General features: G+C 33.0%; 1 pseudogene; it reads left to right on the forward strand.

Moving 5' to 3' along the window:
- The first annotated feature begins 266 nt into the window (after nucleotides 1-266).
- The window catches only part of LOC124974173 (coiled-coil domain-containing protein 138-like), a 467,681-nt pseudogene continuing 441,818 nt past the window's right edge, over nucleotides 267-26,129 (forward strand).

Raw genomic sequence — 26,129 nt, forward strand, 5'->3', positions numbered from 1 at the left:
AAGACCTCAAATTTTTGTCATTTTCCAGGTATGGGGATGTTGTGGGTGCTGTTGGCAGTATGATGTGTTCTTTTTTAGCTCCAGTTCAGCCAGGCCAAACCAGTTAGGACACTATCTGGATTGAGCTCAGCCTCTACTTGCCCACCAACCTAGGCTAAGGCAAAGTTATCTGCACCAGGGCTAAATTCATGCCCAAGGTCTCTGATTTTACATCAGGAATGGTGTTGCAGTGACAGTTGGAGCCATCATCCAGCCTCTCAGCCTCCATGCCTGTGAACCAGTCTGGTTTGCTCACGCTTGGTCCCAAGATCTTCAGTCTCTACTCTTGGGCATGTGGCAAATATCCAAACTGTAGTGATTTGTTGTCTGCCTCTGAGCCTGGAAGAAGTGACCAAATCAGTGGGATCTACACTGGGGCAGGGAGCCTCCTGAATGAAGAGATTTGCCAGTTCAAGCCATGGTGCTCCTGGACCCAGCCATCTTGTAAGTCCACACACAGCTGCTGTCCCTCCTTTTCCAGAGATCCAGCCATACATTTTATGTAGAAGTGTCTTCTTGCTTCTCTCTTCCTTATAGACCACATATCCCACTGCCTGGAGTCCTGGGCCCAAATTGACTCAGAGTGAACACCTGCTGGAACAGAGAAGAGGAGAGACATAGAATCTTGGAAATATTAAAAATGCAGGGGTATCTGATCTCCCATGCAATAAACTCAGATAGTGGAACCCATCTTTAGATGTCTGCTCATTATGACATTGATGAATTTCCTGCAAAGTGCAGGGAATCTCTTCTCTCTTGATAGCTTGCTATGTAGATCCCAAGTCTCTTTTTATTCTAAAGCACAATATCTTGGGGTTTTGCCTGATCACTGACTCCCTGTGTTTGCACTCCAGTACTTTTCTATGGCCCCTACCTCAACATACAGCTGCCCATCTTCCCTTTTGGTTCAGTTTTGTCAAGCAGTAGGAAAGCCTTGAGTGCCTCTCATCTGCCATCTTCAGGAGTTCTTGATTCCACTTTTCTCTAAACTTCCATTTAGGTAACATACAGATAATAAAGCATTTGGTGGATGGAGTCTTATTGTAGGAGGCTCAGATAATTAGTATGTGACATGAGTATATCTTTTTTATTGATAGGTGATTTGGATATCCACTCCTCTGGAGATAAATTTGGTTCCTTGAAATGTTATCATGGTGAAAGAAAACTTTGTACAACACCTTTTTGCGGTTCATTCAAACACTTATGTGTGAATTTGTAATGTATTCTGAATTATTACTGTTATTTTTCACTCAGTACCTAAAGAAAATGTTAAAGGGAAAAGGGCAAATTGTTCATGTGTTTGCTTTTTCTTGAGGGGATGAATAAGCAGTCTGGGGCCCAATGAATAGTTGAAGAGACTAATTTTTTAATTTTTGCTGAGAATTTTCTTATTAAAGCATAGACACCTTGTGTTTAGTGGCATAATGGAAAGGTAAATTATTTGCCTAATTTAAGAGATAAAAAATTACTTATGTGTGTATTCATCCACACATAAGTAAATTAAAACTGTTCTCTTTTCTTTAAAAAAAGCAACTAAAAAAAAAAAACTGCAGTATAGGATTTTGTGTTGGCAACATTTAAGCCAGTGTCTATTATAGATCCAATAATGTTAAGCACTGTACATGAAGTAGTTGGAAGAACCATTGAAGGGGATGTAGTAGCCAAAAATATACCATGCAGTACTATTCTAACAGGGTTGTAGTTTTATACAGGAGATAATGGTGAAATGAATGTTACATTGAATATTTAATGATAACAGTTTGTAGGTGGAAGAAATACTGTGGATATCAAGAATAAAAAACATTTTGAAATAATGTAAAAGTATAAAGATGTGTGCATATACAAAATGAAATGTTGAAATAAAAAATTGTGCTTAAATGTCTCTATATTATTAACATAACCATATTATGGGAGGTTGAATATTTTAAATAAATTATCTCTTTTTCTCCTTAAATGAGTTGATTCATGTAGAGCACTTTGAACATTGCTGGATACATAGTAAAATACTCAAATATTAACTTATCATTATTGTTAGTACTCTTTCATTTGTCATTCACAAAATCATCAATTCAAGACCAGGACATGACGTAGATTGAATGTAGAATAAGAAAAGTAGAAAATACTTTAATAATTATAGCTTCTTATGTTTAACTGATATTTTAATAATTTTATGTTTATATAAATGACATGGGTATAATTCCAAGTTATAATTTGAAGGTTTTGGATTATGAAGGTTTTCACACCATTGGACCTTTCGCACAAGCCCTGTCTACAATCTGTCAAGAAGTATGCTGTCCAGCACAGTGGCTACAGACCACATGTAGCTATTGAGAACTTGAAATGGGGCTGGTCTGAATTGATACTGTAAGTCTAAAATACACATTGAATCTCAAAGCATGGATAAAAGAAAGTAAAATGGCTTCATAATAATTTTGCATATTGATTTTATGTTGAAGTGCTAACATTGTAGTTCTATTGAATTAAGTAGAATATATTGTTAAAGTTTAACTGTTTGTTTTTAGTATTCTGCCAGAAAATTTTAAATGACCTATGTGTCTTGAATTGTATTCCTTTTGAACAGTGTTGCTCTAGAAATTTCTAGTCTAACCTGGAATACTAGTTCTGTTTCAGTCTTTACTAGTTATGTCACTGTCAGTTACTTAACTTCTCTAGAGTTCAGTTTCCTCATACTAAACTTTATTTCTTTACCTAAAATAGATAAAAGTATGTGCTGTATCTCTCTCACTGAATTATGGGGGTTAGCAGAAAGAATTTGGCAGTTCCAGAGCATTCTACTGATATATGTCATTTTGAATCAGTCCTATGTAATGACTAGAAAGGTTTGAAGGATGCTTAGTGGGTCATCAAAATCAATAATGGTTCATTTTTACTTTTTTGTCTCTTACATGTTTATATTTTGCATTTAAAAAAATTTGCTTTTCACATTTTTTTCTCATTCATTATGCGGTAATATTTAAAAAGAAATTTTATTCTTTTCAAATGCTATAGTAAACTTCCAGGTTTCTGTGATAGATTTTTTTAAAGCCTAGATGATGAACTGGATTCTTTTCATGATTTGAAGAATCAGGAAAAAGAAGAAGTAATTGAGAATGATCATAGAGTTAGTACCTCCAAAATAACCACACGGTCTTTTAAAGAAATGGAAAAACTTAAAAATATATTTATATATGTGTATGAGGCACAGGGTTTGCTCCTTAGCACCACATAAAAATAAACAAATAAAATAAAGGCATTCTATCCATCTACAACTGCAAAATATTTTTTTAAATAGTAACTTTATTAGTACACATGAAACTTACATCTTAATTATAACACTGGTCCTTAAGAGTATTTCTGTGTTCTGGGTATTTCTGTGTTCTGGGTATTTCTGTGTTCTGAATTTTTGTAAACCATTAGATGGTTACTGTGCTTCTTATTAACTAGAGAAGAGGACTGGGGAGATAGCTCAGTCAGTAGAGTGCTTGCCTTGTAAGCACAAGGCTCTGGGTTCATCCCCAGCACCCCCCCAAAAAAAAAAAAACTAGATAAGAGAAAAATGAACTTCATTATTTTCCAGTTCTATGCCTGTGTTTCCAAAACTTCTCAAGATAAGTCAGTAACAATACTTCTGTGATGCCTTCAATTCTTTTTCATGTCAGTGTTTGTTAGAAAGTGAGAAAATGATTGTGGTAGTGTTTCCCTAACCCTAATATTTTGAGAAAACAGTACAAATTACTTACAGTATGGCTTCCTCAACACTGAACTAGTAGGAACTCTCTGTGTACCTGCCTTCCTTTCATAGTTTTGTCAGGATTTCATGCAAAGAAGCAACCAGTGATGAAGCCTTTTGCCTTTTGGCTGTAAGGATTCCAGCACTGTTGCTGATGCTCTCTTTTTTTGTGCAAATATGTTGTCTGTACACAATAAATATTCATTTTCCCCTTTCTCCCCTCTCCTTCATCTCCTTTTTCATATGGATCTCAGTGTTTGAAGACAATGAAGATGCCTTCAACTTGGACTTGAGTCTTCCCACAAAAAACATAGATTAAACTATTTTAAAAGCTAAATGTATGTGAAAGTTGACCAAACATGTAAGGAGTGCTCAGGACAGAAAGTGGTGAGGTGGGAACTTAGAGAAGCAAGCAAAGTAATGAAGTGGTCTTACTTTTAGTGTATTTACTGAACTGAATGATGTGGAACTTTTCTTTCTTAAAAATTAATTCAGGGTCTATCTAAGATTATGGGCTTCTTTAAGCTAATGCAAGTTAAAACCACTGCTAGAGAGCATTTTATGCTCTGTTTATTAGAAGAAAATAAATTCTGATGGTACAGTGTTGGCTGAAACATGAACTAAGAGCAACTTACTTATCTACTTCTTTTGGGAGAAAATTAGTGTAACCACTTTGGAAGAAAATGGCATCAATAGTAAAGTTAAACCTGTGCATATAGCATAGTACATGTATACTACAGTCATATGCCCCAGAAAAACTCTTGAACTTGTGTATCAGATGCATGACTGTGTAGCATCTGTATAGCCAAAGCAGCTCAAATACACCTCTGCGGAAGAAAGTTGTCATTTATTTATAAAATAGGATAAAGTAGTGAAAGTTTTGAACCCATCATTCTGAAATCATCATGGGTACATTTCATAGAACTTGTTAGTATTTAAAGAAGGAGATTATAGAAATTATTATAGACATATAATTGAAATTGGGCAAAACAAACAAGAACTGTGTGTGTGGGTACCTGTTAAAATTGCTCTAATATTCCTTTTACTTTAGACAATTTTGTTACAAATATTAACTCATTAATTTTATAAATTAATGGGTTTCACTGACTCCCATACATGCATATATCATGTTTTAATTGTGTGCACCCTCCCAACTACTTTTTCTTACTCTCCTTTCTTTCACTGTCTTTCTTCCCCTTCCCTAAAATACCTTCTCTACTTTCAGATCATCTTTTTTCCTAACAGTTTCCATGTATGAGGGAAAACATGTGACACTTGTGTTTTGGAGTTTGGTTTATTTCACTTAACATGAGAAACTTCAGTACCATCTGCTTTCCTGCAAATGATATATTTGTTTCTTTTTTATGAGTAAATAATATTCCATATTTATATATGTCATAATTTCTTTATCTATTCATCTATCAACAACCCCTAGACTGATTCCTTAAGTTGGTTATTGTTAGTAATGCTGCAATAAAAATAGATATGCAAATATCTTTTTTGTATGCTGACTTCATTTCCTTCAGAAATATAGCCAGGAATGCTATTTAGCTGCATCATATGGCAATTCTGTTTTTAATTTTTTGAGGAAGCTGCATATTGTTTTCTATAATGGCTGTGCTAATTTACATTCACCCAACAATGTGTAAGTGTTCCTTTTTTACATCCTTGTCAGCATTTGTTGCTTTTTGGTTTTTTGACTAGGCATTTTGACTAGGCAGAGTGGAATCTCAGTGTGGTTTTGATTTGCATTTCCCTGATGACTAAAGATGTTGAGCACTTTTTCACTTATTTATTGGCCATTTATACTTGCTTTTGAGAAGTGCTTGTGCAGGCTGTTTGCACATTTATTGATTGGATTACTTGCTCTTTTGTTGATAAATTTTTGAGTATATAATTCTGGATTTAATCATCTATCAGATGAGTAATTGTCAAATACTTTCTGCCATTCTGTAGAATCTCTCTTAACTCTCTTCTTTTGCTGTGTGGAAGGTTTAAAATTTGATGTTATCTCATTTGTCAATTCTTACTACCATTTCCTGAACTATTAGGATCTATTTTAAGTTGATTTATGTACAGGGTGAGACATAGGGGTCTAGTTTAAGTTGTCTGCATTTGAATATCCAATTTTCCCTGTACCATTTGTTGAAGAGTCTATCTTCTTTCCAACATGTTCTTGGCTACTTTGTCAAGAACCAGATAGTTATAGAGGCATGAGTTTATTTCTGAGTCCTCTAATTCCATTGGTTTTTGTGTTTCTTTTTTACGTCAATACCATGATATTTTTGTTACCATCGAAATACATTGGATGCTTTGCATGAAATGCTTGCATGAAATACAAGGATTGCTTTGACAACTTTGGGTCTTTTATGCTTTCATCTGAATTTTAAGATTTTTTCCCCTAGTTCTGTGAAGAATGTCATTGGTATTTTGGTGGAAATTGCATTGAAGTTGTAGATTGTTTTTTGATATTTTGGCCATTTTAATAGTGTTATTTCTCCTAGTATATGAATTTGGGGTGTCTTTTCATCTTTATCTTCTAATGTCTTCAGTTTCTTAAGCATTTTATAATTATTACTGTAGAGGGTTTCTTGCCTCTTAAATAAGGACTTCTTAGATATAACTGATAGAAATTAAAAAAGAGAAATAAGGCAATAATTAACATTGTATTGGGACTTGTTAGTTTGGTTACAGAGGAGGGAATGTGGTAAGTTTCTGAAATGATATTCCATTTCATATCCTAGGCAGTTAATACATAGTGTTCTCATGCATGTAAAATAATTAAATCTGAAATAATTTTATACTTAGAGAAAAGTTGCATGAAGGATTCCTGTATACTTTTAACCCAAATTTTCTAAATGTTAACATTTTATTGTATTTGTGATATTCTTTCTTTCTTGAAATTTTTCACAATACTGTAATTTTATACTTAAAATAATTTTTTCTTGAAGGTTACTCTGAGACTATTTGGAACTATAATAACTTTATAATTAAAATATTATTTACTTTGCAGTTGACCTGCCAACATATAGGGCCTCATCAAGACCTCAGACTGAATGTTGCAATGTCAGTGACTCTTCTTTGAAAAGTGCCAGCTGTCCAAAATCCAAAATGTCAAACAAGCAGACTTTACTTCCACATCAGATAAATCAAGTATATGATGAGTTATTTCAAATACATCTGAAACTGCGGGTAAGATCTAAATACTGATTTGAGAATTCAGAAATACTTATAATCTAGGCACCAAGTATTTGCAAACTGAATATAATTTTAATTAGTATAGATAAGTAGGTTAAGGGAAGGTCAGAAGGGAATAAACTCAATTATTAGGAACTGTTGAGGGAGAAAATAAAGAGACTGAAAGAAAAATATTGGTAGTAGTGATTTTATCTGTAAGCATGAGTCTTTGACTTCAGATTATCCTGTGTTTTATGTTTATATTCATCCCATCCCATTCTTCGGAACCAAATCTGGTGGTAAAGGGTGCTTCTTGAATTAGGTGTTCAAGATTCATTGTTTTAAATATTGCATAGTAAGAATTTTCCTTGTCAACTCTAACTAAAATGTATTTTTGAACTTTCTTGCAGTTTTTCTTTGGTGTTTGTTTCCAAAGGGTGTACTTTATATATTTATCACATTTCCACTAGGAGTATAGAAAGAAACACATGTAATAGAGAGTTTCTGTTTGCTGTTGTCTTCATTGGAAACATTATATACACTTGAAATTCCCAAAACATTTTAAAAACCAGTAGTTCATTTTGTTAAGTTAATTCATGTTGTATAATGTAGCATTTCAGAAAAAAAGTTTTTCTTAGCCTGAATCACTAGGAAAAAATTTAGAGGAAGACAAAATCTGGTCCTTGACACAGAGAAAGAATTTAGATAGGAGAACAATGGAAAGGTCAATGCAGGTACAAGGAATTAAGAGATGAGAGTTGTTTGGAAGGGGTGATGGTCATATTGTGAATTTAGCTGTGTGTCTGGGAAATAAAATAGTGAAAACTGAGGCTAGCTGTTTTATAGAATTTTTTCATCAAAGACATGACAGTAGAAAGAATTTTGATAATACACTATAGAATTAAAAAAGCAAGGTTGCAAGAATAGATCTATCATCTATAGTAAACAATAAAGAAAAATATTTTTAAAAAGTAAAGTACAAGGTATTAGTCTGATTTCTCTAATCTTTAGACTGACTTTAAAATTTATTTTGTAGCATTAAGAGTTGTTGTTAAGCATGTACTTTTTTTTAGGTTTTACTATTAAAAAGGTTTTTTTTTTTCACAAAAGTTTAATAGGAACATGAACATGATACAATTTTTTATGCCATACTAGAATAGGCACCAAACAGGCACCTTTAGACAGGGTACCTGGATTCTCTGAACAGCCATTATTCTTACTCATCCAAGGCTTCTCACTTGACAATATTTTTCCGCATGTTATCACCATTCCAGTCTTGTCCTGTGGCCCACTAGTTGTCATCTCCCCACATTCATCCCAATATTTGAGGAGCCATATCCCTGTAATAGTTCTTGATCATGTCTGTCACCATTTAATTTCAGTGATAATTTCTTGGCTATAAATTTTTTCAGCTTGGGAGGGTAAGCTTTGCTCATGTTGTCTATTCAATAGACTCAGAAACTCTTGAATTCGAATTGGTGGCCTCCACACATATATAATTTTGTTACATTATTGATTTAATTTATTCAATAAATATTTGAGTACCTATTAATATGCATTAGTGCTGAGTAAAATATATATGCTTCTTGCTACATGTAACTTATTAGAGGCAGTCATAAGTACCCATATAATTATAATTTTATAAACTTAAATGAAGGAATAATAGATGTATACTCTAAGTATCTGATAGGGGAGATTGTGATCGAGATTGGAGGAGATTGAGAAAAGGTTTTTCTGAGAAATTAACATTTAAGTTAAATCCTGAAAAATGAGTAGAGTTTAGCCCAGTGAAAGATTTAGATTATGCACTAAGACATTCCAGTATGAGAAGTTCCTGAGGCATGGTAAGTTAACATATTTATTTAAGAAAATGTACTAGGTAGCTCTGAAGATTTTTAAAGCAGGAAAGTTGCAAAATCTAATGTGCATTTACATAAATGTCTTAGAGAGGGACAGGAGTATAATTTGAGAGACCAGAGAGCATTCTACTGCAGGATCCCAGGTGAGAAATAAGGGTGACTTGGACTGGGGTGGTAGCAAAGGAATAGAATATAGTTATTGTAGGTGTAAAATATTCTGGACTTGGCATGATTAATTCATTGAAGTATAGGAAGACTAAAGTAAGTAAGTTAGTTCTCACATTTCTGGTTTGTGTGGTGTGTAGAAAGAATGAATTTCAGGGAGAAGAGCAATATTTCTGTTTGAAATAAGTCAGGTTTAGTAGTAAAATATATTATCCTGGCTATTAGAAAGTAGATAGTGGGTGATTATCTAATTTTGGAGTCACCTATGTGTTAGTGTTCTATCACTGTTACAATATACCAGAGATAATCAACTTATAAAGGGAAAAAGTTTATTTTGGCTCATAGTTTTAGAGATTTCAGTTCATTATTGATTGGCTCCACTGCTTTGGGTGGGTGGCAAGACAGTACATATGGCAGGAACATGGGGCAAAAAACACTGCTCACCTCATGGCCAGGAATCTAAGGACAGAGGTGTCAGGGTCCCACTATCCCCTTCAGTGGCACATACCCAGTGACCTAAAGATCTTTCTTTAGGACCCAGCTTATAGAGATTCCACAACCTCCCACTTAGTGTCATTCTGTGGACCATGCCCTTAATACATGGGTCTTTGGGAGCAGTGAGCATCCAAATGTGTTAGTGTTCAATGTTGTCACCAGTATGAGAGGTTAGAGAAGTTGGTGTGAAATAGTGTTAATAGTCTGAAGTGTCCTGTATTAGGTTGGGGACCTCAAGGATACAGAGAAGTAGTTGGATTCAAGAGATATTTAAAAGCTGGGTTAAATAGGACTTAGAGATTGTTTGGATGTAGGAGATATGTTAGAAGTTTTATCAAGGGCAAAATGCAAGTTTAATTTTTGGACAATTGGACAAATCATGCTTTTTCTTATATAAAAAACTGGAGGAAGAAGATATTAGTTTTTTGCCTTTCTAGCTCATAACTTAAAAATTAATTCTTTAGCATATAGTTAAATTATTTTTTATTATATTCACGGAGTTGTATTGTTGTCACTGTAATCTATTTTAGAATATTTTATTATCCCAAAAAAAACCCCAACCCATTAGAGGTCACTCTTCATGTCCTCCAAAATCCCTTCAGCCCTAGGCAACCACTAATCTCCTTTCTGTTTCTATAAGGTTGTCTATTTTGAACTTTTCATATTACTGGAATCACATAATATGTGATCTTTTATAAATAACTGACTTCTTATCATGGTAATTTTAAGGTTCATTCATCTTATACCAGGTATCAATCCATGCCTTTTATTCTTTTCCTTCTAGTACTGGGAGATTAAACCCGGGTAGTTACATCACTGAGCTACATTCCCAACTTGTTTATTTTTACTTCATGGAAAGGTCTTGCAAAGTTGTCAGGTTGACTGAATTTACAATCCTCCTGCCTAAGCTTCCTGAGTAGCTATAATTACCTGTATGCTCCCTGGGGCCTGGCTAGCACATGCTTTTTATTGCTAAGTAACATTCCATTATATAGATACATCACATTTCTTATGTCATTCATTAATTTCTGGACATTCAGGTTTTTTCCACTCTTTGGCTATCATAAGTAATGCTGCTATGAAAGTTTGTATTTAAGTTTTGTGTGGACATGTACTCCATTTCTTTTGGGTGTATACCTACAGTGGAATTACTGAGTCATAGAAAAGCTGTGTTTAACTTCTTTGAGGAACTGGCAGACTGTTTTACATTTCCACCAGCAGTATACAAGGCTTCCATTTTTCCCACATCTTTTCCATCATTTATTTTTCTGTATTTGAGAAAATCATCCTTTATTTTTCCTGGGTATCAATGCTGTTCAGAAAACTTGCTATGTTTTCATGGTCATCTCTTTATTCTGTTCTCACAGTGTCTATTTTAAAACATTTACTCTTTCATAATTTTAAAAACAACACCTGAGAACATTGTCTGTGGATGGCCTGGTAAATTCTTAGGGAAGACCAGAAAAGGGAACATTAGTTTCATGCCCTTCTCTTCTGTACACAGGTTCAGGATCTCATTGCCTTAAGCCCCTTTGCGACCCATTGCCTTAAGCCCCTTTGAGACCATGAACTCAAAAAATACCACTTTATATGGTGTGCAAATTTTCTCTGATGGTTTTTAATCTGTATTATCCTCAGGACAGGGAAGATGGTAAGTATGTCAGCCCAGGCCTGGAGTCTTTCAGCCCTTGGTGATAGAAGGGCAACAAAGTAAGAGAGTGAAGGATATAGGTAAAATAATGGACCATGTCTAGCAACTACTATAATCCGTATTTTATGTACCAATGCATTTTCAAAAATCACTTGGTTAAACCAGTGTCAGTGGATGAAAATGTAATTTGTGAATTTTTTGAATGTTCTTTTTAAAAGTCATTCATATCTGGTATTTTGATACAGTATGAAACTGCAGCACAACAGAATTTTGCTGAAGAACTTCAAAAGCGAGAATATTTTTTAGTTGAAAGAGAATCACTGCTTTTCAGACATGAAAATGCCTTGAGTAAAATTAAAGGTGTTGAAGAAGAGGTTCTTACAAGATTTCAAATTCTAAAGGAGGTATTTATAAAGTCTTAATTTTTAGAGTAATGTAACTTCTTTTTTCTTATTTTCTGTAATAATTAACATTTTATCACATTTGCTCATTTAACCTTCTCCCTCTTTTTTCACACACACATCCCTTTATAAACACTCACAGAGATCCACACACACCTTATTTTCTGAACTATTTGAAAATAGCTTGCAAAAATCAATATATAGTACCCCTAAATACTTAGGCATGTGTCTCTTAAGAATAAGTACATTCTGTGTAGCATTATATATCAGAAAATTAATGCTAATTGAAAAACAAAATTTAATATATAGTCCACATTCACATTCCCATTTGGTCTCCAAAATGTCTTTTATTACTTTTTTGTTTTGTTTTGTTGTTTTCTAATCAAGGACCTACACAAACTCTATGCATTATCTCAAACTTCTTTGAATCTAGAGTAGTTAACCATTACCATTTTTATTGCTCATGGGACTTTTCTTTGGAGTCTAGGTCAGCAGTCTTGAGGAATATATTGCATCCTAGATTTGCGTGATTGTTTCCTAACAGTTATATTTGGATTGAAATCTTTTGGCAAGAATTTTATATAGTTAGTATAATTTAATAACTATTATACTAACTATAGATAGTATAATTTATCTCTGCTTGATATTATTAATAAGTACAATAATGTGTCTTGATGTCATATAGCTTATCTCTTATACAAGTAATTTACACAGAGTAAAATTCATTGTATATTTGTATTAGTTTTGAAAAATGCTTTTAATTTTGTAATTGCCACCATTCTCAAGATAAAGTACAGTTTCAGCATTCAGAAAGTTTTATTATATTCCTTTATAAATATTTCTTTTCCCATCCTTAGACTTTGACAACCACATGTCTTTTTTCTGTCCCTAGTTCTGCATTTTCCAGAATATTTTGTAAATATTCACTTCATGCTTTTTCTTTAACTTGTGATTTTTAGCAGCAGCTCATTTATGATGTTAACTTGGAATACTTTTCTTTGAGTTTATCCAATTTGTGGTATATTATACTTCTTGAATTTGTAAATTTATGTCTTTTGCCACTTTTTGGAAATTTGCAGTAACTATTTCTTCAAATACTTTTTATGCTTCAATTGTCTTCTTCTCTTCTCTGTGTCTCCAGACTCATATGTTAGTCCTTTCTCAGTTATCCAGAAGATTTCTGAGGCTATGTTCCCTTTTCCTTTTTTTCTTTAGTGTTGTTTGGGTGGGATAATTTCTATTATTGTGTCTTTTAGTTCATTGTTTTCTTTTTTCATCTCCATTTTGCTGTTGAACCCTGTTATGGTTTAAATATGAGATGTCTCCTAAAAGTTCTGAGACAGTGTAAGAAAGTTTAGAGGTGAAATCATTAAGTTATAAAAGCATTAACTTAATCAGTACATTAATCCATTGATAGTTTTTAACTGGGTGGTAACTATAGACAGGTAGGGTGTGGCTGGAGAAGGTAGGTAGTTGGGCTTGTTCTTTTTATGCTTCCTAGTATCATGTGCTGAGATGCTTTTCTCTGCCTCTTCTTTCCATCATGATGTTATGCCTCACCTCAAGCCCAGAGCAAAGGAATCAGTCAATTATGGACTGAGACCTCTGAAGCCATGAGCCCCAAATACATTTTGGCTCTGTAATTGTTTTTGTCAGATCTTTTGTCATAGCAATGAAATAACTTCACTAAATCAAGCCCATTTAGTGAATTTTTAATTTTAACATTTTGAAGTTCTAAAACTTCCAATTATTTTCTATAATTTTTTTTCTCATAACAATTTCTGTCTTTACATTTACTTTCACATTTACATTTACCTCATAGAGCATACTTAAAAATCCAACATCTGGGTCATCTTAGGATTGGCATCTGTTGGTTATATTATTTCTTGAAACTTCATTACATTTCTCAGGTATTTGCATGTCCAGTGAATTTGGATTGTATTTGATACATATTGTATAGATTCTGTGCCTTTTATAATTCTCTGAAGAATATTGTTTTTTTAAAGCTTTATTCAGCCCAGTGACATTAAGGTCTTAGCTCTTTCTGACCTTCTATATATAGGCTGTGGGTCTCATTTCAGTTTGGTTTTCAGAGCCTTTGCAGTTTTGCTTTGTAATTATCTTGTGCATATGCCACTTAGAGGATAGTTTGTGACTCAGCAACAATTTAAAATGTTACTTCAAGACTTAAAATGTACAAGGCTTTGCCCTTCTGTGCTTGGTTTGTCCTGTATCTGGACAACTCAGAGATGTACCCAATTTGTACATCTCCATGTACACCAAAGTGAGAGGATGCTATGATATTTCTTCTCCTTCTCCAATATTCTCTCCACAATCCAGATAACAAGGTCCCCTCTTCCTGGTTTCTTTGACTGTCTTTATCTCAGAGCTCTTAGGAAAGTAGAAAGCTCCACTTTCCAATCACGGCTCCACCCTGGGGCAGAAGTTTGAGAAAAAAAACAACAAACCAACAAAACAGGAAACTTCACCCCTTTGACATTGTTACTCCAAATTTTTACTCCCTTCTCTAATTCCTGACTCGTTTACTTTTCATAGCCAGCAGGTACCTGCTTTCTGTGTTTTGTGTAGGGTTTTTAGTGGAAATCAGTAGAAAAAGCAGAGTGTAGTGGGTTTATCCTGCCATATTATAGTGTATGTCTTTAATGTGTTTTAGATATGGAAAAATTAGATAATAGGAATATTAAACTAGTTTTAAAAGTAACTACCTATGACTGGATCCTCAGTTATTTAAAGGATCACTTAATATAGTAATAAAATTACATAAAACTTATTTTTTCACATTGGATTTTTTGCATAGGGCTAAGGAAAGAATGCTTAAATTCTCAGACCTCTTCATGCTAATTTTATTCTTGTTTCTCTCATTAGATTTGTCTACTATTCCTATTAATTATAAAGATAACTGCTTTATTTTAATCATATTTACAATCAGTGTTGGTGAGGATGTGGAGAAAAAGGTACACTCATACATTGCTGGTGCGGTTGCAAACTAGTATAGCCAAACTGGAAAGCAGTGTGGAGATTCCTCAGAAATCTTGGAATGGAACCATGATTTGACCCAGGTATCCCACTCCTTGTCCTATACCCAAAGGACTTAAAAGCAGAAAACTACAAAGATGCAGCCACATCAATGTTCATAACTGCTCAATTCACAATAGCCAGATTGTGGAACCAACCTAGATGCCCTTCAATTGATGAATGGATAAAGAAACTGAGGTATATTTATACAATGGAACATTGCTCAGTCAAAAAGAATATTAAAATTATGGCATTTGCTGGCAAATAGATGAAACTGGAGAATATCATGCTAAGTGAGATAAGCCAATCTCAAAAACCCAAAGGAAGAATGATCTCACTGATAAGTGGATGATGACACATAATGGGGGAGAGGGGGCAAGAAGAGAGGAAGGAGGGACCTTATAGAAGGAAAAAAGGGGTGGGAGGGGTGGGAGGGTAGGGAAAAAATAACAGAATGAATCAAACAAAATTACCCTATGCAAATGTATGATTACACAAATGATATGCCTTTACTCCATGTACAAACAGAGAATCAACATTTATCCCATTTGTTTACAATAAAAATAAATTTAAAAAAAGTAAAAGGAAACAGGCATATTGTATCACTTGTTAAAAATAAAATAATTTAAAATTATTTAAAAAATTACATAATTACTAAGAAGGAAATTTAGTTTCTTGATTTCCTGTAGATATTCTTAACTGCTCTTGTATCCTTTTCTTCTATATGAGAAAGCAAGTTAGATGTTTGAGAATTTGAAATTTTTTTCTTTATTCTTTGAGACAGGGTCTTTCTGTTTCCCAGACTGGACTGAAATTCATGATCTTCTTGTCTCAGCTTGTCTCAGTCTTCTGAGTAAGCTGGAACTTCCACTGTGCCCAACTCTGAAATTTTCTTAAAGTTTAAAAATTTTTTTGTAGTTATTACATTACTAGATTAAACACAAGTGAAAGAAGAAATACTGATAAACTGAAATAACTAAATTTTAGACACTGATTTCTGTCTTTTTTATTCTCTTGACAGACTCTCACTGTGTTGTTTATAGCTCCACTAAATTGCTGAGGCTGCCCTGAACTTGCAATCCTCTTGCCTCAGACTCCCAGATCACTGGGATTCAGGCACTTGCCATTGTACCCAGTTCATATTTAAAATTTCAAGTTCACATTGTCAAAATCTGTAGCATATGGGGATTTTGAGAGATTTTTATTAAAAATTATTTTTTCTTTAATTTTTAGAAAATTTTGGTAGTTAATTTCAGACATGTAAAACTGCTGCATCTTTCTATTTTTTATCATTTTATGTTTAGCTTTTGCCTATGATTACAGGGCAGCTACAGTGGATGCCATTTGTGAATGCCAAGCTTCATGAGCCTTTTGTAAAATTTATATATTGGTCTCTATGGCACCTAGATGGTGGAACAAGGTAAATGACTATAGGAACTTATTTTCAGGTAATACATCAATTAGTTTTAATTCCCTTGATTTTGTTTATATATATATATATATATAATCTTATGTATTAATAAAATATCTTACAGAGATTTTGATAAGAATAGCATTAAACTTGTATATCAAATCGAGAATTGACTTTTATTGTGTTGCATCTTCCAATTTATAAACACAAATCATCTCTTCACTTGTTGAGAACTTTGATTTCTTTCCTTGGTGCTGTAGTTTTCTGCATAGAATTCCTCTTTATGAGTTTTCAGCTGCGTATTTAATTTTATGTGATTTTAATTAGCATTCTTTTAAATTTTGATGTCCATATGTTTGTCAATAGCATATAAAAATATAATTGATTTTCTGTTGTTGTTTATTTTGTGTCCTGTGACTTAGACCTCAGTAGTTTTAGGAATTTCTTAACAGATTTCTTGGGATTTTCTACATAGATAGTCATGTTATCTCAAATATAAACACAGTAGCTTTTGTTTTTGTTTTCCTTTTTAATATATATATATATTATTTAATATAAATTTAATATTTATATTTAGTATATATACCTTTAGTTCCTTTTCATGGTTTATTGCATTAGCTAGAATTTCTAGCACTGTACTGATTGTACATAGTGGTGAGAACAAATATCTTTGCCTTGTTCTTCACCTTAGGGGGCACCATTTAGTCTGTTGCCATTAAGTAAGCATTAACATAGTATTTTTATAGATTTTTTTCAATTTGAGTTAATTCCCCTCAATTCCTATTTTTCAGAGGTTTTATTATGAATGGGTTTATTATTGAATTTTTTCAAATGAACTTTTTGCATTGGTTGGTAAGGTCATATAATGTTTTTCATCTTAACTGCTTAATATGGTAGATTACATAGATTTTTAAGCATTGAATCAGCTCTGCATCCCTGACATAAAGTGCATTTGGTTGTGATGTTTAATTCTTTTTATTGATGAATTCTGTATGTTAGCATATTGTTAAGGATTCTTCACTTATATTCATGAGGAATATTGGTCTGTTGTTTTCTTTGTTTTGAGATTTGGTTTTGTATCAGGGTAATGTTAAGTTTATAAAAATGGTAACTATCTCATCTGGAAGAAATTTTGTAATTAGTGTTAATTCTTTAAATATTGGGTAGACTTCCGCACATGAACAATTCGGACCTAGAGATTTCTATTTTGGGGAGTTTAAATTTTGAATTTATTTTTCTTAATAGTTACAGCACTATTCTAATTATATAATTATACAGTTATAATTATATAATTCATATTAGTGACTTGTAGTTTGTGCTTTTTGAGGAACTGAGCCATTTTATCTACACAAATTTATTCGTGTAGAGTTTATCACAATATTATGTTTTTGAAATCTTCAGTGTCTATAGTGATAGCCCTTGTTTATTCCAGATATGGAAATTTGCATTTTCTTTTTTTTCCCTAGAAATTTGTTTTTTTATTGTTCTTTCAGAGGATTATCTTTTTGTTTTGTTGATTTTCTATCTTTTTTTGTTTTCAATTTTGTTGATTTATTCTTGCTATCTATTATTTTCTTGCTTCTCCTTGCTTTGAGTTTATTATGCTCTCCTGTTTCTAGGTAACTGAAATAAAAATTTATTGATTCAAGACTTTTCCTCTTTTAATATATACATTTATTAATTTAGTATTATTTTTCCATCCATTCTGCTTTAATCATGTCCTACAGATTTTGATACATTTTATTTTCATATCATGACCCATGAATTATTTAGTCTGTTATAGGTTTTCCTGTTCTACAGGTTTGGTTGTTTTGTTGATACTCTTAAGTTGTTTTATATCCTTGTTTATATCTATCAATTGTTAAGAGGTGGTGTTAAATATCTCAAAATGTATAAATGCCTTCTGTCATGTGCAACTAATTAGAACAAATAAAATTTTAAAAAATTAAAAAAAAGAAGTATCTAGCATTAGTAGTAAATTTGTGTTTCTTTTGTTATTTCCATCAATTTTCACATCACGTAGTATATCTCTGTTGCTCAGTCCATATACATTTAGGATTGTTTTGTCTTCTTGATAGATTGACCCTTCTATTGTTATATAAAGTTCTTTTTTGGTCATTTTCTTTGCTCACAAAATCACTTTAACTGATATTAATTTAGCCATTTCTGCTTTCCTTTGATTCATATTCTCATGGTATATCTTTTTCCATTTTTTTGCATTTTCCCTGCATATATTCCTATATTTGAAATGAGTTTTTGTAGGCCGCATAGGACTGGGTTATGTTTGTAAATCAGGTTTTTCAATCTTTTTGTTTTATTTGGTTTTTAATTTGTACATGGTAGGGCTTAAACTGCCACCTTATTTCTTGTTTTTATCTGTTTACATTTTTAATGGTTTCTTTTTTCTACTGTTTTGTGAGTTACTAGAATATTTTTTAGAATTCCATTTTCATTTATCTATCTATAATCTTTGGGGTATCTCTCTCTCTTTTTTGTGGTGTTGGGGATTGAACCCAGGGCCTTGTGCATGTGAGGCAAGCACTATACCAACTGAGCTATGTCCCCAGTCCCCAAGGGGTATATCTCTTTGTTTAGCTTCTATACTAGTTATAGGCATTTTATTATATGTGAATCACTTACTAGTCTCACTGGTATCATCATTTTACCAGTTTTGAGTAAAATTGATATGACATCTCTTAACTTCTCTCATTTATAATATAATCATGCTAAATATTTATTCTGTAACTGGGCATAGTGGCCTATGCCTGTAATCCCAGCATGGACTTGAGAGATTGAGGCAGAAGGATCTTGAATTCAAATGCAACCTCAGAAACTTAGTGAGGCCCTAAACAACTTAGCAAGACCCTGTCTCTAATAAAATATAAAAGAAAGGACTGGGGATGTGGCTAGGTGGTTAAGCAGCACTGGCTTGGTACAAAAAAAAAGAAAAGAAAAATGAGATAATGTTATTGTTTGTGCTTCACCCATCAAGCAGTTTATAAACTCAAGAAGAGAATGAAAGTCTACTGTATATTTTTTTTGTGTGTGTATGTCCTTCTTCCTCATGTTCTTTTACCTTTCCTTTCTGTTTAAAAGAACTTAATTTTTTAGGGTAGATCTGCTGATGACAGATCATCCTGTTTTCTTCATTTTGACATCCTGATTTTCCTTTCATTTCTGAAGGATATTGGCACTGGGAATTGGATTTTGGGTGACTCTTTTTTTTTCTCTCCAACATTTGGCTTTTTAGAAATGTGCCAGTTCCTTCCACCTCCATGATTTCTGATAATAAATGTATTGTCATTTGAGTTATTTTCCCAGTACATGTAATATAGAGTATCATTTCTCATTCTCTTTTATTTTTACCTTTAGAAAACTGATTTTATTTTGTACACTGGAATAAAACATCAGGGACGTAGAGTGTATGCAGTTCAAAATTATTGTGCAGGCAGACACAGTGGTACGTATTTTCAATTCCAGTCAACTTGGAGGCTGAGGTAAGATAATCTCAAATTTAAGGTCAGTCTGACAATTTAATAAAATTGTACCTTTTTAAAAATTTATTTTTATTATAAACAAATGGGATACATGTTTCTCTGTATGTGAAGTAATGGCATACCATTTGTGTAATCATACATTTACATAGGGTAATGGTGTTTGATTCTTTGTTATTTTTTTCTCCACCCCACCCTCCCACCCTTCTTTTTCCTCTATAAGTTTCCTCCTTCCTCCATTCTTGCCCCCATCCCACCCCCATTATGTGCCATCATCCGCTTATCAGTAAGATCATTTGTCCTTTGGTTTTTTGAGATTGGCTTATCTCAATGAGCATGATATTCTCCAATTCCATCCATATGCCTGCAAATGCCATAATCTTATTATTCTTTATGACTGAGTAATATTCCATGGGATATATATATCACAATTTCTTTATCCATTCATCAATTGCAGGACATCTAGTAGGTTGGTTCCACAATCTGGCTACTGTGAATGAACAGCTATGAACATTGATGTGGCTGCATATCTGTAGTATGCTGATTTTAAGTCCTTTGGGTATAGGTGGAGGAGTGGGATAGCTAGGTCAAATGGTGGTTCCATTCCAAGCTTTCTGAGGAATCTCCACACTGCTTTCCAGAGTGGCTGCACTAATTTGTAACCCCACCAGCAATGTATGAGTGTATCTTTTTCCCTACATCCTTGCCAGCACCTATTGTTGCTTGTATTCTTGATATTTGCCATTCTAATTGGGGTGAGATGGAATCTTAAGGTGGTTTTGATTTGCATTTCTCTTTTTACTAGGGATGTTGAACATTTTTCATATATCTGTTGATTGCTTGTAGATCATCTTCTGTGAAGTGTCTGTTCATTTCCTTAGTACATTTGTTGATGGGATTATTTGTATTATTGCTGTAGAGTTTTCTGAAGTATGTGTGGCAAAAATTTTCTCCCACTCTGTAGGCTCTCTCTTCACATTGCTGATAGTTTCCTTTGTTAAGAGAAAGCTTTTGGGGCTGGGGAGATAGCTCAGTCAGTAGAGCGCTTGCCTTGTAAGCACAAGGCCCTGTGCTCGATCCCCAGCACCCCCCCCCAAAAAAAAGAGAAAGATTTTTAGTTTGAATCTATCCCAGTTATTGATTCTTGCTTTTATTTCTTGTACTATGGGAGTCCTGTAAGTCTGACCCTAAGCCAACATGTTGAAGATTTGGACCTACTTTTTCTTCTATAAGATGCAGGGTCTCTGATCTGATTCCAAGGTCCTTGATCCATTTTGAGTTGAGTTTGTGCAGGATGAGAGATAAGGGTTTAATTTCATTCTGCTGCATATGGATTTCCAGTTTTCCCAGCACCATTTGTTGAAGAGGCTATCTTTTCTTCACTGCATATTTTTGGCACCTTTGTGTAGTATGAGAAAATTGTATTTGTTTGGGTTTGTGTCCATGTCCTCTACTCTGTGCATTGGTCTACCTGTCTATTTTGGTACCAATACCATGCCATTTTTATTATTATTGCTTTGTAGTATAGTTGAAGTTCTTGTCTTTTTTCTTTTTATTTTATTTTTTTTTTATTTTTTGGTAGTTTTCATAAGTTTGACAATGATAGATCTTAGTGTTGATCTCTTTGAATTTATTCTTTTTGGGATTTGTTCATCTTCTTTAATCTCTACATATATCCTTTGAGAACTCTATGACATGACTATTAAATTTCTTGTTATACTCTTAATTCCTCAACATCCTATTTGTTTGTTTTTCAGTTTAGTTTGGTTGTTCAGATTAACTGTTTTCTTTTCTTTTTTTTTTTTTTAACTTTCTAGTTAACTAATTCTTTCTCTATGCCCTCCATTCTTCTACCCAGGCTAGTCACTAAATTTTTATTTTGTTTATTGTATTTCCAGTTCTAAAATTTTCACTTGGCTTTTCTTCTGTATTTTCTTGGTAAGACTTTTCAGTTCTTCAATGAAATTTTCTAAAAGTGTTTATAAATGCTCATTTTATCAGAGGTGTGTTAAATTCTTTGTTGGATAATTGTAATATTTTGTCATATATTGGGATTGGCAAGTATTGATTCTCTTTTTCATTTAGTTTTGAGGCTTCCTTATTTTTGGTGTGGTGAATGTACATTTTTGGGCCAATATTGGTTGCAGATATTGGTGAAGCATCAGCAAAAATTTAAAAAAATAAAATTTTTGTGGTATTTTTACTTTTTTCAATTGAAGACAAATAGGGTCCACACACATATTTGAAAAGTAAAGAGCAAATTATTTTCCTTTTATAAAAGTAATATAAAGCATTAGAGATTTTTTTAGACAAAAATAAGTAGAATTCTTAATCTTGTCATTTTAACATGATTACTATAATAATCTTGAAATATTGAATTTTAAATTGAGATTTTAAATCTTGCGTATTACTTATTCCTAATGATATTATACTTATTAGCAATTTATTTGAATTAGATTACACTACTTGTGCCACCCCCTCATTTGGCATTTGATACTCACAAAATCTCAGTATATCTGCTTGTAATTTAAAAGCTGAAGTTTGTTATATGCATTTCAGGATCAATATTGAGTAGGGAATTGTTCACAAATCCCCATTCAGAGGCAGGTAACTATTATAAACTCAGTGACATGGGATTGAATAATTAGAATCATAACAAAGGAAATTTTAAGTTATTTCTAATTCTGGCTTAGCAAAGCATACTCTCTGCAGCAGTCTGAAATATTTTCTTTCATTTGATTCTTGTGAATATATGGAATACCAGTAGAATCTTTTATTTTAGAGGTAGTTTTTTCTATCCCATTATTCCTATTTTGCCTATTTTCTTGTTTCAGTTTGTTCTCCATGAGAATTTTCTATGATTCTAACCCAGTATTTTATTCTTTTGAAACTGTTCTGTTTTCAGAGTCACTGAGGACACTTATAGTCAGATTAAACTGAAAACAGTGAGACTCTAGATGGTCATTTCCTAACCAGATACAGTAAGATACACCTGAGAAACTGGTAGTCAGTGATGGTGGAGTAATGACGAAGAGAGAACAGTCAGTCCACCTCTCTTCCTTTGATGATTCTCTGTTCCAGAAATATAGCTTGATCTTATGTTTTTACATGTTTTAGAAAAATACACTCAAGTTTCTTTTCAGTTGATTGTAACCTTCCTGTCTTGCATATTTTCAATTGTTTTATATTTTTAATTAACAAGAAATTCATTTACTCTTAGTTCATTTATTCTGTTGCAGTATTTAAAATAAATGTTTTCTTAGCATAAGCAAATACTCTAAGATTGTGCATATTTTATCAGCATTCAACTATGACATCAACATTAAGAAGACTGGGGAAGATATATTTAAGGGAGTTGTAATTAAAGGAATTCAGGATAATTCTTCAGAACATTCTATGGAAAATAAATCAAAGACAGCTGCTTTCTTTAAGAACTCCAATTCACCATTGAGATTTTTGTCAACCTTAATTGTTCTCAAAACAGTCACTGAAGGTAAGTTTTCAAGCATGTGTACAGAATAATTTTTAGTAACTCAGAGAGATAACCATATTATAAAGCAATTATTTATAATCAAATGTTTTAAATTTTAAGCATGAGATTTTGACTTATTTCATAATGGGGGCACATTATTTAAAATCAACTTTTATTTGCTGAATTTGAGAGAATGAAGTCTTTTGTATTGTTGCTTCCTCCCAGAAGCCTGTGTTAATTCTCTTAGATCATGTTCTAATAACACTCTTCACATATAATTCTTGGCTTATTTGCCAAATAAATTGGAATTGCTAGTTTATTTTCTGCTAGACAACCATGTTGGAAAACTATAGCTTATAGAGCATATCAGGTCCTCCATTTGTTTTGTTAATAAATTTTTCTCACACAGCCATGCTTATTTGTTATTTCTTGGCTATGAGTCTTTTTGCCTTTGTACAGCAGACCTGAGTAGTTGGCAACAGAGACTGTGTAGCCTCTAAAATTTATAAAATTATTACTTGGTCCTATACCAAAAAAACTTATCAATCCTGCACTAGTTAGCTGACTAAGGATAAAAACTTATTTTGTTTATCTGTCCATACCTAGCATGGTGCTTGGCATATAAGAATGAATTTATTGATATATAAAGAAAAATGAATCAATTAAAATAATGCTACACACACAAGACCTGGGCTCAATACCCAGCATTGCAAAGGAAAGAAGAAACAAAGGGAGGGAGGGAGGGGATGAGAGGGAGAGAAAGAAGAAAATGCTTCAACCAAAGATGATCATAATTTTTCCCTCCAATACTAGGAATTGAACCCAGGTGTGTTCTACTGGCGAGTCACATCCCCAACCCTTTTTTTAAATTCTAAGACAGTGTCTCATTAAGTTGCCAGCTTGGCCTCAAATTTGTAATCCTCCTTTCTCAGTCTCCTCAGTTGCTGGGATTTACAGGTTTGCAGCTTAATTATATGTAATGTCAACTTAATTGATATACTTTACATTATTACCTGTAACCAATTTCATTCTGAATAAATATGAGAATTTTTGTTAAAGTGACTCATGACAGTGTAGTCAAGCAATAAATATATCAGTTTTATATCTATTGTGTTTGCTAAATTGTATGACTCAGAATGGTGGTTTCTTTAATTGGGCAATGACAATAATTTAATTTGGTTACTTTATCTGAAGTATGTTTATCTTAAGTCATTACTCCCAGTGGTAAGTGATCTAATGAAAAAACAAAAAGTCATATTCTGCCTTCTTAGTTATTTTTGCCTGGTTTCGGTTCTCAAAATTATATTAGACCAGGCATGGTGGCTCATGCCTGTAATCCTAGTAACTCAGGAGACTGAGGCAACAGGATCACAAATTCGAGGCAGCCTCAGTAACTTAACAAGACCCTCAGTAACTTAGCAAAACCCTGTCTCAAAGTTCAAAAGGCATGGGCATACTCAGTGGTAAAGTGTCCTGAGTATAATCCCTAGCTTCAAAAAGAGAAAAAGAAAAGAAAGGCACAATTAGCCCAAAGTAAAATTTACTGCAGGCCTATTTCAAGAACTTATGTGTTTACATGCACACCTAGATGAGTAAAGTTTTATCAGACCATAGCTACACATTTAAAAATGTACATATTCATCACAGATCCAATAAGGTTGATATCAGAAATTCATTGCAAAAAAAAAAAAAAAAAAAAAAAAAAAAAAAGAAATTCATTGCCATGTTAGTACAAGAAAAAATTTTAACCATTAATAATTTAATTAAGAAAAATTCAAAATCATATATCAACATACAGCATAGTTTGATAGAATGTCATGTTCATTCTTGATAACTCTGTAAAAAGGCAAAAATGCAGTAAGGGATATTGTTTAAAATGGGAAAATAACAGAAGGGAATTATGTGCTCCTTGTCACCACTTCTGTTTAGTACATTATTGGACATGCTGACCATCTTTAAAGAGCCAAGTATGACTATTGGAAAAGAGTAGAGAAAACTATTAATTGAAGGATGCTCATGTACAAAGCCTAAAACAACCAATAAAAGAGCCAGTGAGGGGCTGGGGTTGTGGCTCAGTGGTAGAACACTTGCCTAGTATATATGAGGCACAGGGTTTGATTCTCAGCACCACATATAAATAAATGAATAAAATAAAGGTTCATCAACATCTTAAAAATATACATATTTAAAAAGAGTCAATAAAAGGAAAGAGGTATAGTTAAATGTCAACAAAGAAGATAATAAACACTTTAATTAAAAGATTAATAAGGTTGTCTGATTGGATAGTCAAGTAACTTTCAGAGTGAAGGCTATATTGCAGATAAGGGTCATCTCATATTGATTAAGTGATCTTATCATCAAGAGAACATCATAATCCTTTATATACCAATAACACGAAGCAAAAACTGACAGAACTGAAAGAACAAACAGTTGTTTTTTAATTTTGAGACAAGGTTTACTGTTTTCCACACTGACTTTGAATTTACAATTTTACTACCTCAGCCTCCTGAGTCACTGGAATCATAGGTATGCACCTCCACACACACATCTATATTAAATTCTAGCTTAATAGTAGCTATTGATTATCAATATCAATAGACTTCATTATTGTTTATATTATTTAACTTTTAAGAGTTGAATTAAGATATATTAGATCTCATTAGCTGTCTATGGCTATATAAACAGCCAAACATTTATGGGACTTACAAAAACGTTTTATTTACAAGCTCACAATTTTTTGGATTGGTAATTTGGAAAGGACACAACTGACAGGTTTTTCTGGGTTGGGCTCCCTGTTCTTGGTTGGCCTTTCTCCCATGGGGCCTATTCACATGTGGCAGAAAAGTTGGCGATGCAAGAGCTCTCCAGGCTAGGATCCCGAGCACAGAGTGTCATTACTTCTGCACCTTGTTAAGAGCATAGAGTTAGCCTAGGCTCAGAGCCGGGCAGTGGAGCTCATCTGTAGATGGCAATTGTGGCAGAGTTTCTAATTGCTTTTTAAAGCTTCCATATACATTACATAAAGGAAAACCTTATCTTACACTGATTTAAATCAACAGATTGACTTTTGGTACAGAATATAAAGGTAACATTTCAATGACAGGACTTTGTTAAAAGACTCAATAATATAACACACTTAGGAAAACAAATGTTTGAAATAGTTATAATTAATATTTTAAAAATATTCTTTTGGAAGATA

This window comes from Sciurus carolinensis, unplaced genomic scaffold (genome assembly GCF_902686445.1).
Source record: "Sciurus carolinensis unplaced genomic scaffold, mSciCar1.2, whole genome shotgun sequence".
Lineage (NCBI taxonomy): Eukaryota > Metazoa > Chordata > Mammalia > Rodentia > Sciuridae > Sciurus > Sciurus carolinensis.